Genomic DNA, 16,371 nt, shown 5'->3' on the forward strand with positions numbered 1-16,371 from the left:
AAAATGAGTGTGTTTGACAACACTACCCAGCTATGTCTTGCATGCATGTCAGAATGCTTTGCCACCTGAGACTGCATAAAGACTTTGGATGCTGTGCTGGGAGACATGCTGCAGCTGAAGACCAAATTCAGCCCAGCATAAATGCAGAGAGCTTCAGTGGTCTGTGTTAGATAGGAAGGCGAAAGTTCCTGCAGTGTTGAAACTATGAATATGCAAATGTGCACAGTGACTGTGGCAATTGCTGGATTATGAATAGGGCTGGGCAGGTATTCTGGCATTAATTTCAAGATGTTCATGGAAGGCATATTGAGATTTTCAAGGCAGACCAGCAACAGCTAAACGCATCCAACAGCCTGTCATTGTTGATTATGCCATCACATGTATTAGGACTTAGCCTGCCAGTCTCTGGACTGAATTTCTCCAGGGTTCAAAATGTTCTCTAATGGCTTACACCCATGTTTGAGGATTCTCTCTCTCTCTCTTTTTTTTTTTTTTTTTTTTTTTCCTGAGGTTGTAATTGCATTGAATTTGGAGGGTGCTGGTCCAGACCTCTAAGGCAGTGCAGATCATGAAGCCATGCTGTCCATTCAACTGTTTGGACCATCTCCTGATAACTCATGAAACTTCTTGCATTTTGAACCAGATTAGATAGTGGCAGTGAAACTCCCAGAGATGATAAAGTCCCTGTGAATTCCAGGGATATCTCTGCCGGTGCTCAGAAGAGGGCTTCCAGATCCGCTGCTGCAGAACAGGCTGGGAGAACTCAGCTGCTATCCATCCCCTCTGGCAGCATCCAGATGGCCAATTATCACACATCTACTTCTGGACCAGCATCTGCGCTCTCCTGCCCAACTGGCAGGCCAAGAAGATTAGGTAGGAGACACGGAGAGCATTGGGGTGTTGGAGGAAACAAGGGACACGGGAGAGAGTTAAGGCCATGGGGAAAAGTGGAAATATTGCAGCTGGAATGTGCATTATGTAAGATTGCAGTGGGGAAACAAGGGGAGGAAAAGGACAACGGGGAGATAGGAGACACATCTGCAGGATGGCAGGCCTCACTCACATTACTGCTCACAGAGTGGAGCCGCTCTGGAAAATAGAAGCAACGGTGTCACAGTTCCTCATGCCCTCACTTCAAGCTGGCTGCTTGCATGCATTCCCAGCAACCCAGCTGGATCTGTGTAGCAAGAAGGTGCTTCTTTTTTTTTACCCCCCCCAAGTAGTGGAGATAAGAAAAGGTTGTCATCTTATTTGCAAACAGGCCCATTTGTAGTAGCTGGTTCCCAGGCATTAACAAACACCCCGGTTTTAATCTTCCCCCAAAAACATCTCCTTTGCTACTATATTTTGTGTTCCCTTTTGAAAATGCTGCTGGGGTATTTTTCGACCTAACTATGTCTTTTAAATCCGCTCCCAGCCCCCGCTGCCTCCCTGCCTGCTCCTCCTTCAAACTTATATAATGGCACATTATACAAAATAGCGAAGCAGGTGGTATTTTTAAAGACAGTGAGTGAGCATTTTTTTGGCCTAAATTTGGAACGAAACAGATGGATTTTAAGACTCTGCTTTTTCTATGAATAGTAACCGTTGTTCTCCACTGCCTTAAACACCAGTTTCAAGACCACCTCCAGCAACCAATCAGCACTCTGTTATTTAATTATAACAAAATTCTTAGCTCTGTCTGCTGCTGCATGGGCAAGTGGGGGGCACTGGATCAACTTCTGGAGCCAGGCAGACTTGCCAACAATAATTTTCCTTTTCCCAGAGGGCCTAGGGGGCCTGGAGCGGGTTCCAAGTTCCTCCTAAACTGGCTGTTCAGTTTGGGCTCCCTGACAGAGTGCTTGAAAAGGGTTATAGAAAGGCAGATAAATGCACTTCTTGTTGCAAGCTTCCCTGACAAGCCAGGCCTCCAGAACAGTGATCTCATTCCTGCCTCATTATTAGTGGTGCCAGATTTTTTCCATTAACAGGTAATTGAGTCGAAACTAAAATAAGCAAAGTTTGTTTTATCCAGTGCGTTTTCTTGCTTGCTCGTGAAAGAAAAACACTTTAGAGAGGAGTTTGCTTTTAATGTTCACGGCAATGTATTTACATCTTAGAGATTCCTCCCTGCTTTAGTGTAATTAACCTGACTGGTCTTTTTGTTATTGCTGTTTTGATTTTAAAGCACAGACACTGGTGAGGCTTACTTCTTTTTCTAATGGCTAGGGGTCCTGGGGAGCAGCAGGGCTGAATCTCAGCCCTGTGCAGGGCTGTGCCGTGATCCCGTGTGTATCTGTACCACACGGCTGCCTTACCCACAACTTCCGGGATGGAGCAGCAGCAGCACAACTGGATGGTGCTGTGCACCAGCACCAGGCTCACAGGGAGCTCTCCCTTCCGGTGGGGCTGTGAGATGAGCCAGTGCCCTCTCACCTGCCCATGAAATCTTGCTGAAAAACAGCACTCTTCCAAGCATTCAGAGCCAGCAGTTTCAGGCTTCCCTTGGTAGCCACTGTGCCACCTCCTCCTCTTCCTCTGCTGCAGAACCAGGCCTTCAAAGAGGTGGGGGCCTTTTTGTTTTACTTTATACTTCACGCTCTCCTAAAAAGATAAAAGCAGGAAAACTCATACTTTGAGGTCAAGTTCATAATTATTTCGAACAGAGATTTCAAATATTACCTCTTACTCTGGGCAGGTATCACAGGGTCAGTTACCTTGACTGCCTGATGACAGGCGCAGGCACAAGAGCCCCCACTGCACTTGAACACATCCTCTCTAAAGCAGAATTTAAAGTGCTTTTTGTTTCATTTTGTTTAAATGCAGAACTTTGGGAGTTCCTAGTTGCAGGATTTAGCAGGCTTTTATCCCCTGGATGCTGAGGTTTCGCTAGCAGTGAGGCTGCAGGATGGATCAGGCATGTGACTGGGATCCATGGCCCTGCCTGACATGGAGTGTTCGTGTGGGCAGGACACATGTGCAAAGCAGCAAAGCAGAAAATCATAGGATCATAGAATGGCTTGGGTTGGAAGGGTACTTAAAGATCATCGAGGTCCATCCCCCTGCCAACCACCAGATCAGGCTGCCCAGGCAATGGCTGAAACAAGCAAAAACAAAGCAAGATGCCCAAATTCCAGCTCTTACTCTCTGCAGTAAGCATGCTCACATCCTGCACAGCAAGTACAGGGTTGCCACAGAGGCAGAAGATGTAATTCCCTCTTCAGTCATTAATTCCAATGTATTTGTTTCCCACTAGATTCTCTGGGGTACTCCTCGTTATACCGACGATGTATCCTATTTCCCTGTTCATTGCATTATTTTTGCTGAAGCAGCCAAGTGGCTTGCTTTTATAAACTCCTTCGCATCATGAGAAGTGACAAAGAATTTGGATTAGTGAAGAAACAATGAAGAAAGTGGCTTCACACCAAATTGTTTTAAGAGATGATGTTTTTCCCACCTTCTTTAAATATTTAAGTCAACACCAATGAACAGATACCACTCACGTCTAGGATATGATTGCCTTTCTGGGCTGTGCATTACCAGCTGATACCCAGTATTTGGACAGGGAGCAGCAGGGTCCCTCCCTTGGTGCCCCATCTAAGGAGGGTGGTGGCTGTGCAGCAAGCTCTGGATTCCTTTCATTCCAGGGGGAAAAGGAGTCTGTGTAAAACTGCCTTACCTTCAGCTCTTAAAGCCAAAATGACCAGTAGCTACTACTGAAAACTCTATAGTAAACTTATTTTAATTTAATCTATGCGATACACTTAGCACGTCTTTGGTACTGCATACAATAACAGTATTTCTCATGTCAGATATGTCAAAACGACCATGAGTATAAATAATTATGTATGTCAGTTGGATTTAAATGTGCTCAGGTTTCCCTGTCTCGAGTAAGCCTTTTGGATTTTGTCCAACCTAAATATCATATTTATACAAAACTTAAATATTTTGGGGGAGATTTCTTTTCTGACTATACCTTTCTTTTTTTTAGTGGTGATGTTGTTCTGGCTAGTTTTCTTTACTCTAGCAGAGGTGACTCCGCAGCACATTTCTTTTGACAAAAACACACAAAACCGACATGGATCAGTTAACACAGATGACATCTTTAAACTTGAATACATTTTTTCACTATAAACGCCACCAGTCAACTTTCGTGTAGGTAGGTTTCCATTGTTAGTTGTCAAAGTCTTCTTGAGTGGATTTCCCACTGTGTCACTTTTGTGTGAGTCAAATCAAGATTATAGGTAACAGAGAAGAAAAAGAAAAAGAAGAGAAGGTTAGACCCTCATTTTAGAGTTTAAGAAAAATCTACCAGCAGGTTGCAGTTCGAGTTGGTAATATACATGAAAGGGGGAGTCCAAGCCATGTCACAGGTATCACTACATTAGGCTTTCAGGAAAAAGCATACAAAACACATATTGTAGCGGTCACACACAGAGACATAAATTTAGGAACAAGATCTGCCTTAGCTTGAACATAGTCAGCTCTGATAATAAGGAACAATGGAGAGAAGCTATTATGAAACCTGGGTGCCTGAATCAGGGGAGCTTTTAGTTGAGTTCTCTTGGAATAAAAAAGTCTAACTTTTTTCACAGATGTATGTTGTCCTAATTTTCCTTCTGTTCTCACTTTAGAAGACAGCTTGTCTTATTTGCAATCTGATTAATGATAGTAATTAAGATTGTGATTAAGATGTTCCTTGCTGAAATTTTCTGGAGTAACTTTGAAGTGGGATTTCTTTTTTTTATTTGTATCTTTTCATTGGGACTTTGGATATGCAAGGAAAATATGCCAAGATCCATGAAGTAGTAGCCAGGACACATTGCAGACATTTAGTTTGCATGGTTCCTAATCTTACATGGATTATAAGTGTGATATTCATTAATTCACTTAGTAAGATTATCAGAAATGTCCTCAAGGAGGGGAAGACAGCGGAAATCTCATCCTGTGCAAAAGCTTGATTTATTAACTGCAAAAATCACTCATTTGACCCTTTGTCTTGGCTTGCAGGAGATGCCAACAGACTGTTGAGAGGTATCAAAGAAAGCTGGAAGACTGGGAGAACAGAAACCCTCAGCTAAATTTGAAGAGCCCCACAAGGACGTAAGAAGGACAAGGTCCTGGTTGGTAGTGGTATTTGAATCACGTCAGACCTCCAGCTGTGGAACTTGCAGGTAAGTTTGATTTTTCTCCCAGAGGAAGTATGGATATGTTCTTGATTTGGGAGATGCATGCACAAGTCTTTGGTCATGCTGAAGACCACTCCTCCTTGCCAAGGCAGTTTTCTCATATGCTGCTCACAATTGTTAGAAGTAAAACTGCTTGCCAGGAGAAACTTTTACCATAGTATTAACTGTGGGCTACTGGCTTCCAATGAAAACCATCACATCTGGTCCTCTTGATATAAGCGTGGTAGGTACGTAGCTGGTTGTGCTGAATCCCCAGCATTTTGTCTAAGGGCTGTTCATTTTGGTAGAGCATCTTAGGGTTTCAGTTGTGCACACACAAGTTTTCTTGACATAATGGAGCAATCAGAGTATCAGGAGGGAACACAAGGTTAACATAGCTTCAGATTTGGGTCAAACTACCTTTTGTCCCCTACAGAATCAATAGCAACTACTAAATTTGCACCAAAGGTCTAGTCAGCAAAAGGTTAATAGTGTTAAGAATGAATATTTTGGCTTATTGTGCAAAATGTACAAATATTTCAGGGTGTTTGCACTCAGAATTTTGGCTGGAACTTTGTAAAGATACAAGAAGCAGCCAAACACATGTTCCATTGTCCTAGACTTTGATTCTTAATTATGTTCTGTGCTTGTGTTCAGAGGTTTGCTCTGGGACCATCTCCAGTGTGAGAAAACATGACGGAGAAATCAAACACAGAGGTTATGCATAATGGTGCTTGTATCTGAAGGAGAGCTTTTGTAAGCACTAGCATTATTCCTCTTTTGACAGTAGTTGCACATTTGCACTTGGTTTATCGTAACTGGGAATAACCCACAAGACAGGATATCTCCGATCACTTCAGAGAAGTACTTTTTGGAGGTAAAGGAAATAATGTTATAGGGCTGTGTCTCACATCTCTTCAACTGTTAAAAATTCTATAAATACCATTGCCAAGTGTGGTTTGTGCCCATACCTGGGCTCTAGTGTGGCTGCAGAGTCTGGCTTCTAGCATGGGAATATTCTTTTGATCCAGAAGAATGTTCACCAGCTTTAATGATATTTGGCTCTCTGACTCAGACTTAACCAATTCTGACAGGCCATATAAAAAAGCACTGGCTGGACAGGTAAACTTGGCAGCGTGTCATGGAATGGGAAAAAATCAGATAACAGGTGTCACAAGTTAATAGAGTACACTTTTAAAGATTCCCAGAATCAGAAAAGTTGGAACTTGAGATTTTGGTTTGTGTCTGGATGTGCTTTAACCTGGCTATATGACCTGTCACCCTTACGTGGTTAAAGTGAGATTACTGGACTTTAGTTTTCCTTCCCACTACCTACCTGGAATTATTCCTGTCCCTCTCCCTCTCCCCCCCCCCCTCCCTCCCCCTCTCCCTTTCCCTTTTCTTTAACAGTTTAAAATACTATCATGGAGGAAGTCAGTCAATATGTGAGAGAAAAATCATAAAAGTTCACCAAGAAGACAATTGACTAATTCTAAAATGCACTTCACCTCCTTCATAACCCTTTGCATTTTGATAATTCAGTAATTACAAGGGAACGTGCTTTACTGGATGTATCTAACATTTGATATATCTACAAAGGAAAAGATACGAAGTCAGAGGAAATATTTCAGTAACCAGAGGTCAGGCTGTAGTTTCCTGGGAAAGCAGAAACTTAGTTTTATTTCTTCCAATCAGTTTTGTCATCTCTTCTTCCTCACACGTGCAACTTCATTTCCAAATGCACATTTTTGTCCAACAACTTCTGGGCCATGTGGCAGGTGTCAAAACCTGATCTACCAGCTGTTGAAGCCAATCGATTCTGATCAGTACTCCCTTTGCATTGGGCTCTAGATGGTTCTTTCTGTGAAATACTGGGCAGGAAGTTATAAGAGGAAAATGGAACTGAATTTAGAAAACACCCCACACCAACAGAGCACACTGAGAGTACAAGAGCGGTGGAAGGAAGAGCATCATCCACTTCTGGCCAAACTGTAGAATAATTAAACCAAAAATAGCACGGAATAAGAAAGAGACCAATTAATTCCATCGGAAGGATATAATCTAGTCATAGACAAGAAGGAAGCACTGTATAAAGTGGAGATGAGCACGGCAGTCTGCCAATCTATCTCAGACTTCTTTTATTTAAGATGTTTATTAGTATCTTATATTTCCAATTAAATATTTATAGTTCTGTTTAGTGGTGTGGAACGAAGGGACCATTCCAGAGGTTAGTCTGTACAAGAAGTTGTCAAGTGATGTAAATTAGGTAGTTGAAGCTTGAGATATTCATGCTTACAGTCTTATCATCATTTGTATTTTGGGGCTACAAGCTGGGGTGATGGCTGTAGGCTTGTTGCTCTCCTCTCCACCAACGTGTCTACCTCTTGCTTACATGCAAGGTCTTTTGCCTGTATCAACTGTTTTGGGGTTCAACAAGTACTTTAAGTGATTCTTTGTCATAAACTTTGTGGTTGGCAGGCCAGTGTTGTTATTCCCATTCTCCCACATAGAGACTCCCGCAGTTAAAAGACTTGCCCAAGGACATACAGAGAAGCAATGCCAGCTTTGTGAATACACAGCCCCACCATTCTTATTAGATTCCATGAAAGATGAGAACTGGTCTTTTGGTACTTTCAGTAAGTGCTGAAGCCTTTACCAATGTTGTGAAAGGTCATTAGAAAGAAGCCAGGGGCCCAAATTCAACAGCTGATCATGGGAATATTCCTTGGGACACAGAAGTGGGCCAGGAGTTCTTTATATTGAAATGAGCATTATGAAGACAGCACTGACCACTGAACACACACAACAATAACAGAGAACAGCTTCTCTCTGGCACACTCTGCTGTGCCATCTTTTTAACCCTGGAGGAGGAGACTGGGAAGAGAGATATAGAGCAGATCTGTGGGACTGATATGTGTGAACGAATCTGACTTCTATCTAGGTGCTTCTGTGGTTCTCATCAGCCCCTTTCAAGGTGTAAGGGAAACCATCTGGGTCCTCTGTGATCTGCTCCCTGGGATACAGATAGCAGGACAAAGCAGTCATTCTTTTTTTCTCCCATGGTAAGTGGTCTCTGCCCTTTTGATATTAAATATATGGGGTCTTTCCAGAAGGGTAGTGTGAAATGTCAAAGGAATAATGTATTTAAGTATTCCTCTGGTTTGCAACCGTTTTATACCCACCATACAAAGACATAGAAAGCTTCTCACTAGTTTCTCTACACTCATCATGCTGCCATTGTGGGACCAGAAGATAATGAGATGAATAAGAAGCATTTCCACAGCATGAGCAATGTAGGAACATCATTATTAATGTTCTTACAAAATATCCCATCTCTACATGATGTCTACATATCTGAGATACAGCCCTCTGCCAGATATAAAAAAATATGCCCATCCAACAGTGATCTGTTACTTAATGGAAAGTCAGCTCAAAATTCAGTTTAAATTGCATTTATTATTTATGTCTCAAGTACAGATGATGTCCACTGAGTAAGTCTATCCATTATAGTGCTAGAAGATTAGTAGTTTCCACTTAAACGGGCAAATATTGCCCTTGAAGGATGTTGAAAATGTTCATATTCAACATGTAACACTGTAAAAATCCTTTGAAACCAAGGCAAGACTTGCAATCAAGTAGCCTTCTCTAAACATACAGTGATGTTCAGGCAGCTGGGGCTTTGCTTGCAATTACTTGTAGCCTTACTTACAATCAGCAGTCCTTTTGCTCTGGCTTTGATAAAGTTCCTGGTGGGTAAGGGAACACTCCTCCTGGGTAAGCGTGCCAGCCTGGGGACAGAATCTGTGAGGATGGGGCCCAAAGTGATGTAAAGAGGTAGAGATGGACAGTTATATGTGTTGGAGGCAAAACTCACGAGGATGGTTGGGATTATGGCATTACCTGTAGGTAAATGTTATGCTGGATAATAATATTGTGTTTCAGGACATTCTTCACTCTTTGCAGTGTGACCTCCAGAGGGGAGTGGTTTTCAATTGTAGTCTTAAGGTAACATTTTAGTAGTTAATGTCTGACATTTCTGATCTCTTGTGATCCCACTGCACATGCCCAGTGCTAAGCAATTTGTGTGGTGCTTCTCCTGGCTTTGCTTGGTCTGGTTTTGTGCCACTGGGTTAGGAATGGGTGCCCAGAGCACTGTGTATCTCAGTGGTACAGGGAATCAAGGTACTGCAATAACCCATTGCCAAGATGTATCCCCCTGCACTTGGACATATCTGAAAACATTTGTGTTTCTTTTTTCTCTTCTTTTTTCCTAAAGCATCGGAGCATTGTGCTTTATCTTCTCACATTAACTCATCCATATTCATATTTTCTGTAGCAGACTTTTAAAATGCATTCCTTAAAGCTTCACCTACAAGCACACAGTGGAACAGATGGTTGAAAGAGCAAGGAATTTTCCTGATAATTTATGGGTTGGACAACAACCACAACCCGATCCAACAAATTTTCTTGTTCTCAAACATTTTACTGTCAATACACTCCTCAAGAATGTACTCAGAGTTGTTTGGGGACATGGAAAAATATTTACCTCAGCCTTCCACAATTTATTACTTATTGTTTGAAGAAGTTGCTTCTTTTCTGTGCCAACATTTATCATCCTGGGAAACATACTGGAATATAGCAGTGATATTAAACAATAATATGCTCTTTGCTGGGATAAAATAATATTGTTGGGCCACTGCAGTGGAAGCCAAAAACCACATGTGGAACGGTTCTTTTGGAAGGGCAAAAAGTCTCAAAGTTTGTTAGCAAATAATTTAGCTAGTGGTGCAGACATCAAATGGCTGCAGCAGCACTCGCAAAGCTATTCTGAATTTGCATTTCCCCTGGAGTGCTGGGGCACAAAGCCACTGTAATGAAGGTTAGAACTATAATAATAAGATTTACTCACCAGAAAGAAATAATAGTAAAATAAAATAATGCAAAAAATAAAAATTAAAAACACACACACAAAAAAACCTTGCAGGAGAGTTAGGGGAAAAAAAGAGCAGACTGTGTGAGTCTTTCAGCAGTTCATATTAATTTAGCTTCTGTTTGCATGACCCTGAATTAGGGGCTGTCTTAGCTCCTGACCTGGTGGTGGAACCTCAGTGGGTTTTATTCCTTCTTCACCCTGCCTGCACAGGGGTGCCATCCCGCTTCTCTGCTCTTTCTTTGCTTGGATGGTTGGTATCATTGGCAGAGCAGTTCTTGCTCTTTCTTTCAGCTCCAAGCCCCTCAGCACGATGCCTCCCCAAAGGGACATCTGCAGTGGGGTGCCCAGAGGGGCCCTCCTCACTGCCCCAGGAGCATGGCCTCAGCTCGGGGCACACAGTATTGCTGGGAGTGGTGAGGTGCAGTTGTGTCAGCACAACACAGAGTTTGTTCCCTGACCTTCCAAAAGCTCTCGCTTCCCATGGGCACCCTCACAACCACCGATGAACAAATACAAACTTTCCTTTCTTTCTGATCTACACAAAGGGGAATAGAGGGGGGAACAGATCGGTGCTGTGCATGGAGGGAGAAGGAGCAGAATTAGGACAGATGGTGAAAAGGATGGAGCAATTCTCTAAAAATATTAATAACTACTAATAAAGACACATTTGAATGACGAGTTTTGTTGTGAAGGATTCAAAGAGCCCCGTGGATGCTGGAATTGTCCTCGGCCACCTCTGAAGTGCTCCCACCTGAAGGGCAGGGTGCCCCAGTTTCTTGACAGCGCGCTCCGGACTCAACACAAGGCGTGAAACAAATCTTTGAACCCTGGGTGCTTTGCCCAATGCCTGTTCCTTTATTAGAAGCCCGGAAGCCAGCATGGAATAAGCAGAGTAGCAGTACAGCACGGCACATTTTTATAGCAAGGCCAAATCTTTATTATGCTTCTTGGCCCAGTTTAGCGGAGAACACTGCTGGGCCTGATTTCAGTTTTGATATCATACACCGAGGCTGCAGACCCTTAAGAGTACAAGCTGGAGAAAAGAACATAGAAAATGTTAGGAATGAGAAAAGGCCATTCAACACATTGATGCTTGTCTCTTGTAATACAGCGTTTCCCCCAGGATAGCATCTAATTGCTTCTTGAACGAGACCACTGTCTTTGCCTCAACAACCTTGCCCAGTAGGCCATTCCAAACATTTATTATTCTTTGAGTGACAAAGCACTTCCTTATGTCTCCTCTGAATTTGTTTTTTGAACTTCCATTTATGCCCCTGATCCTGTCATCTATGCAGTATCAAAAGTAGTAACATGCATTGATATTATCCATTCAGCTAAGAATTTTGTATACTTCAGTTAGACCCCCCTTAAGTGTCTTTTTTTTTTTTTTTTTAAAGTTGAATAGATTGAGGGTTTTTTTCACCTTTCAGTAACTTCTACAATTTTATCCTGGAACCAAGTTGAGAAAAAAATATTTGTTAAAGCTGACTTACATTACACTGCACTGAATGGATATATAAAGTCTACTATAGAAACATATTTCAGCAAGTTTTTTTTTCTCCCTTTTGGAGACTAAACGACCATTTAGTTTCCCTGATGCCTGTGTCTGGTTATATTGATAGAAGTTAACTGGGAAGAGGGCAAGAATAAAACAGTTGATAGGATATTTGGAAAAAGACAATAATCTCCAAATTTTTCCATTTATATTGCAGGCTTTGACCTCCCCTTTTCTCCTTCTTCAAGTAGCGCTTTGTTTTGTTTTGTATTGTTTTGTTTTGTTTAAAGAAAATTATTTCTCATAGAGGATTTTCCATGTGATGATGCTTTGCAGATTCTCTATTGAGAAATGTCAGAAATCATCTATGATCTCCCCAAAAGCCACAGGTTCAGACCTCATCCACTGTCACTAATGAGTTGGATAGTTCATTACCTTTTTGGATGAGATTCTGCGGCATGTGTTGTGCAGGAGGCCAGAACGGATGATCTAATGGTCCCTCCTGGCCCCAAAAAATATCTGCAAAATAATGATTATGGATGAAACATACATGCCCTGCACAAAGTCAAAAACAGCAGGCTTTGGGTGGGAACAAGAAATTAAGGAAAGGAATTTTGCCTTAGCCCCTTCCCATAAGCTGGACAAACAGCAGCGAGCCTTACCCAGACTGCAGCACTGGGTGTTTATTCATTCTCTCTCTCTCTTTTTTTTTTCTTTTTAATTTATTTTGTTAAAATAACAATGTGTGATTTTATTTTTTTTTAAGTCATCTGTAAATCTTTTCATTTTCTCTGAATTGTTTCCCCCAAAGCATTTCTAGGAATGTGGGATCAAGTAAAACGGACAGATTGTCTGAGAGTATTTCCTCACGGGCTCTTTGCAGTTGTAAACACGTTTACACAGCTTTTCTGAGTTTTGGATCCGATAAATTAGTAACAGGACTAATTAGCTTAGGTGGAGCGCTAGCATCATTTATAGTTTGGAAATGAGTTTTTTCACTCACCTTGTGTGGTTCCCGCCCAGGGCTGCTCTGTGGGATCAGGGCACGCTGTTGGATGCACCACAGCCAAGCAAGTAATTCTCCCATCGCCTGGTTGGGACTGGAGCTGTCAGTCAGCCTCACACTGTCTGTGTGTTGGTCTGTACTGGGGGTAATAGCTCTCAGGAAATTAGCTGCGCTATTATATTACCAGGGAGAGAAAACTGATGTATGAGATGGTAATTATCAGGATCATGCTTCAGTTCTTCTCTGAGAAATCTGTACAATATTTGTTTTGCTCCAGGCCCTGGGAATCTCCCATGATTTGTCAAAAAATAATTGTTGGTGGTACAATTACTTTGTTATTCAATTCCCTAAGTGTTCCAGGATGCACGCAACCTGGAAAGCTGGTTTGTTTATATTCATATCGTCTTTAAATTCCCTTACCCATTCTTTGTCTTTATTTTTACAGGTTTATTTTCCTCCAATGTTTTCCAGTTGTTCAAACTTCATGTTTGTGTATTTATTTAAAGGCAGATTTCAAAAGAGTTCAGTCTCTTGGTGTGCTGCAGGATGCAACTTCTTGCTAGTACTTCATCTCCCCTGGTATTTTTGTGAATGCTCTTGTTTTCCTTACCCATCCATCGAGTTCTAACCTCTTTGGTTTCTTTCTTTCTACTCATGCCTGTTGCTCACAAACCCCAGCGTCCTGTTTTTGAATCACAACCCCCTTGTATTCCATGTATCTTTGGGCATTATCTGATGCTTGTTCCGCACCTTCTTTTTTGTGCAGAGGAATTCTGATGCTTCTCAAATTGAGGTATTTTTAGAAATATCCAACATGTTTCTGCACAGACATTTTCTTGCCTAGGAGGGCTCCATACCTACCTCACGTAATGCTGCTGCTGGGAGCTGATAGCCTGGGAAATAATGCCCAGTGACCATTGGTAAGAGAAGCTGTGATTACGTAAGATAGGTAGGTTGCTCCAAAAGTAATGCCTCCTATTTATTTCCATGGAAATGGCAACTGATACAAAAAGCACAATCTCACTGTTTCACAGGGCAAATTCTCAGCTACAAAATGCTGCTTTTTCAGCACAGTCACCACCGCTAGCTATGCATTTTCACCAGCAATGAACAAAAGCCTGCATGCCACACTTGAAAAAATCTGTACCAGTGGAAGTCACCCCCTGTCACCACTGCTGAACTGCATCACCCTCTGCCTCACTGTGCTCACATCCATTGTTTGGTCTCCATACATGTTCCGCAAGAGTCCATGAATGGCACGGTGGGTGCCATTTTTTTTTTTATTTTTTTTTTCTGCATGGAGGAATTTAATGTCACACCTTTCCTTCATACACACTTCTACATTGGATGCCATTTTGTCTGACTGACCCGCTACTATCACTTACACAGCAACAAAATGTAATGGGGAATATGTGGGAAGATTCAGCCTCTACTACCATACCATCAGCATCTGACACTGTGGGCCAAAATAATAACATAGGAGGCATGACTTCGGAGCAGCTCTTGTACACTTGCTGAGGCTGTCCTACTGTACCAGTCTCAGCTGCCAGCTTACATCAGCACCATGTCCCTCTGTTCTGGAAATCTTTACCAGGGAAACAAGACTATTAACCACATCCAGTCAGAAGCTGGGTCCAAGGCCTCTTGGAGATTTTTCCCTGCACATTTACTGACTTTAACTGGGGACTCAGGTACCTAGCTGACTACTCCTTTGCTCTTCCCCTGTTTTTCAACTAAAAGCCCCCTCCAAGCTGTGTGAGGTCCCCGGCAGGTAAAGCACCTTGCGAAGAACAGCTGCTGCATCCCTTGGAAGGGAGATGCAGAAGGGTAAGAGCATCTCTAGGAGGAGCAAGGCCATAACTCCATGTCCTGATGGAAGAGATGAGGACTGTAAGGCTTCCGTTGTCTTTGGCAAACATTTTTCTCCATTCTGTCCAGTGTTTCAGATTGTTAGGACTGCTTGTCCTGTCAGACCTACCAAATATAACTAGAGCATTCACTGGATTTAAACATTTTCAAGTGTTTACAACCACATCTCCTCCCCGAGGGAATCTCCGAACTGTGCTGCTGCTGCCTTATTGTCTTTGGCTGGGTCTTTAGAGTTCCTGAATTTATGTGCTTAAAAATCAATGAGCCTTGGTTAGACAAGAACCCAAACACTGTGACTTCTCATTTGGGTGACTCCACTCCTAGGATTTCAGGGGGATTACAAGAGATATAAATAAACTTTGTAGCTTTCAGAGTTTCTATCAAAGTTCTAAATTGATTTAAAGTTAAAGACCGTGTGAATCACACATGAAACCATAGCCTTTACGTAGCAAAATCTCAGAAGATATTTAAATATTAATTGAATAGTGACCGAGCTTTCTTCAACATCCTCCAGCCAAGGAGAGCTAGTGTCAAAGAGTTCCATGGTAATGAAAAGCTTGTTTGTAAAGATATTATCACTCAGCTCCAGGCTCTTTTGCACTTTTTGTGTAGATCTCATGCACTGTGCTCCCAAGGGCAGCTGAGGGGGAACCACAGGCAGGCAGACACATCCACAGCCAGCCCTGTCTCACCAGGCATTGGGCTGCATGAATGCAAGCTTTCTCCTCCCCTGGACTTCAGAGCTCCCCAAAGACCCATCCAGGCTCTTTGAAAGTGAAATGAGCAGAGTTCAGACCTTTGCTTAAAATACAGCCTGGCCATATCTGAAGGAGCGTACTGGGGCACCCTCACTTGGCTGCGGGCAACCTGGCCAAAGCCCTCACCATGGGCTCTCCTCTGCTGCAGTATCTTGTGTCAAGTTGAATCAAATTAGATTTTTTTTTCCCTTTCCTTTGAAAGAGTCATAAAAGAGGCAGAGAGAGATGGAAGACACAACCAACATCTTTAGCCCCAGAAACCAAGTAAAAAGAAAGAAAACAAGAAACAGAGAGGGAGACTGTGAGGGAGAGGGAGAAAGGGAAGAGAAATAACTTGCTCGCTCAACAGTCAAGGGAATAGGTGATGCACATCTCCCTCTCATTATAAAGAGGTTATGTGGGAAGGGGGAGATGACAGACAATATATCAAAGGAAATGAATTGCAGTATTAAGACCCTGACTTTGCTTTGTCAAATTTGCAGGTGATTATTGTATAACTCTCTGCAGATCTTCTCAGTGATGGAAATGTTCTCCAGAGCTTCAGGACATAGTACTACTGGCAAAAGCAAAAGCTCTTCAGAGAGGTATGCTTCTTAAATCTCCTACAGACTTCTTCCAACACTATTACCCATTCTTCAGATTCTCTGTATATCGAGGACACATTTTTTCCTCATTTTAATTTGCATTAAAATTAGAGCTCTAAAATATAGTGGGAATCTCTGAGGTAATATTTTGTTCAAGACAATAATTTTCAGTGTTTTAAGATAACTGATGCAATTCAGTGAAATAGTTTTGATATCAAGAACCAAGGACAACTCCTATAACATAAATCAGTGAAAATAAAAAGTAGGCATTCAAGAGGAAGAATTGTTCAGTGGTAGACTGAATTAGGAAAGGCCACTGAAGACCATGGATAAGTTTTTCCTGAGAGAACAGGATTCCTGAGCAAACCTTTTGGCAATAGCCATTTTCACAGGTAGCATAAAATTGCTACGTTTGAAAGGTGAAGGTTGTTGACTATTATAATGTGACCAAAGGATTTACTGTGATGGGACAGCAAAGGAGCTTGGCATGGCCAATGGCGTGACAGCAGGCAGGAAATATTCCTGCCTGTGTAGAAAGGATACTGGAGAGTGGAAGAGAAAGAATGGCTGCTAAGGAAG

The 16,371-nt window shown here is 42.2% G+C and overlaps 1 long non-coding RNA gene across 1 annotated transcript; it reads right to left on the reverse strand.

Annotated features, from left to right (window-relative positions):
• Positions 1-8,585: 8,585 nt before the first annotated feature.
• LOC112532720 lies at positions 8,586-12,820 on the reverse strand. The gene is made up of 3 exons (XR_003075971.3): positions 12,579-12,820; positions 12,011-12,094; positions 8,586-11,113 (listed from the first exon to the last, which is right to left on the reverse strand). It is a non-coding gene; the product is annotated as an uncharacterized LOC112532720 (long non-coding RNA).
• Between the last annotated feature and the right edge of the window lie 3,551 nt (positions 12,821-16,371).

Source organism: Gallus gallus, chromosome 6 (assembly GCF_016699485.2).
Source record: "Gallus gallus isolate bGalGal1 chromosome 6, bGalGal1.mat.broiler.GRCg7b, whole genome shotgun sequence".
Classification (NCBI taxonomy): Eukaryota; Metazoa; Chordata; class Aves; order Galliformes; family Phasianidae; genus Gallus; species Gallus gallus.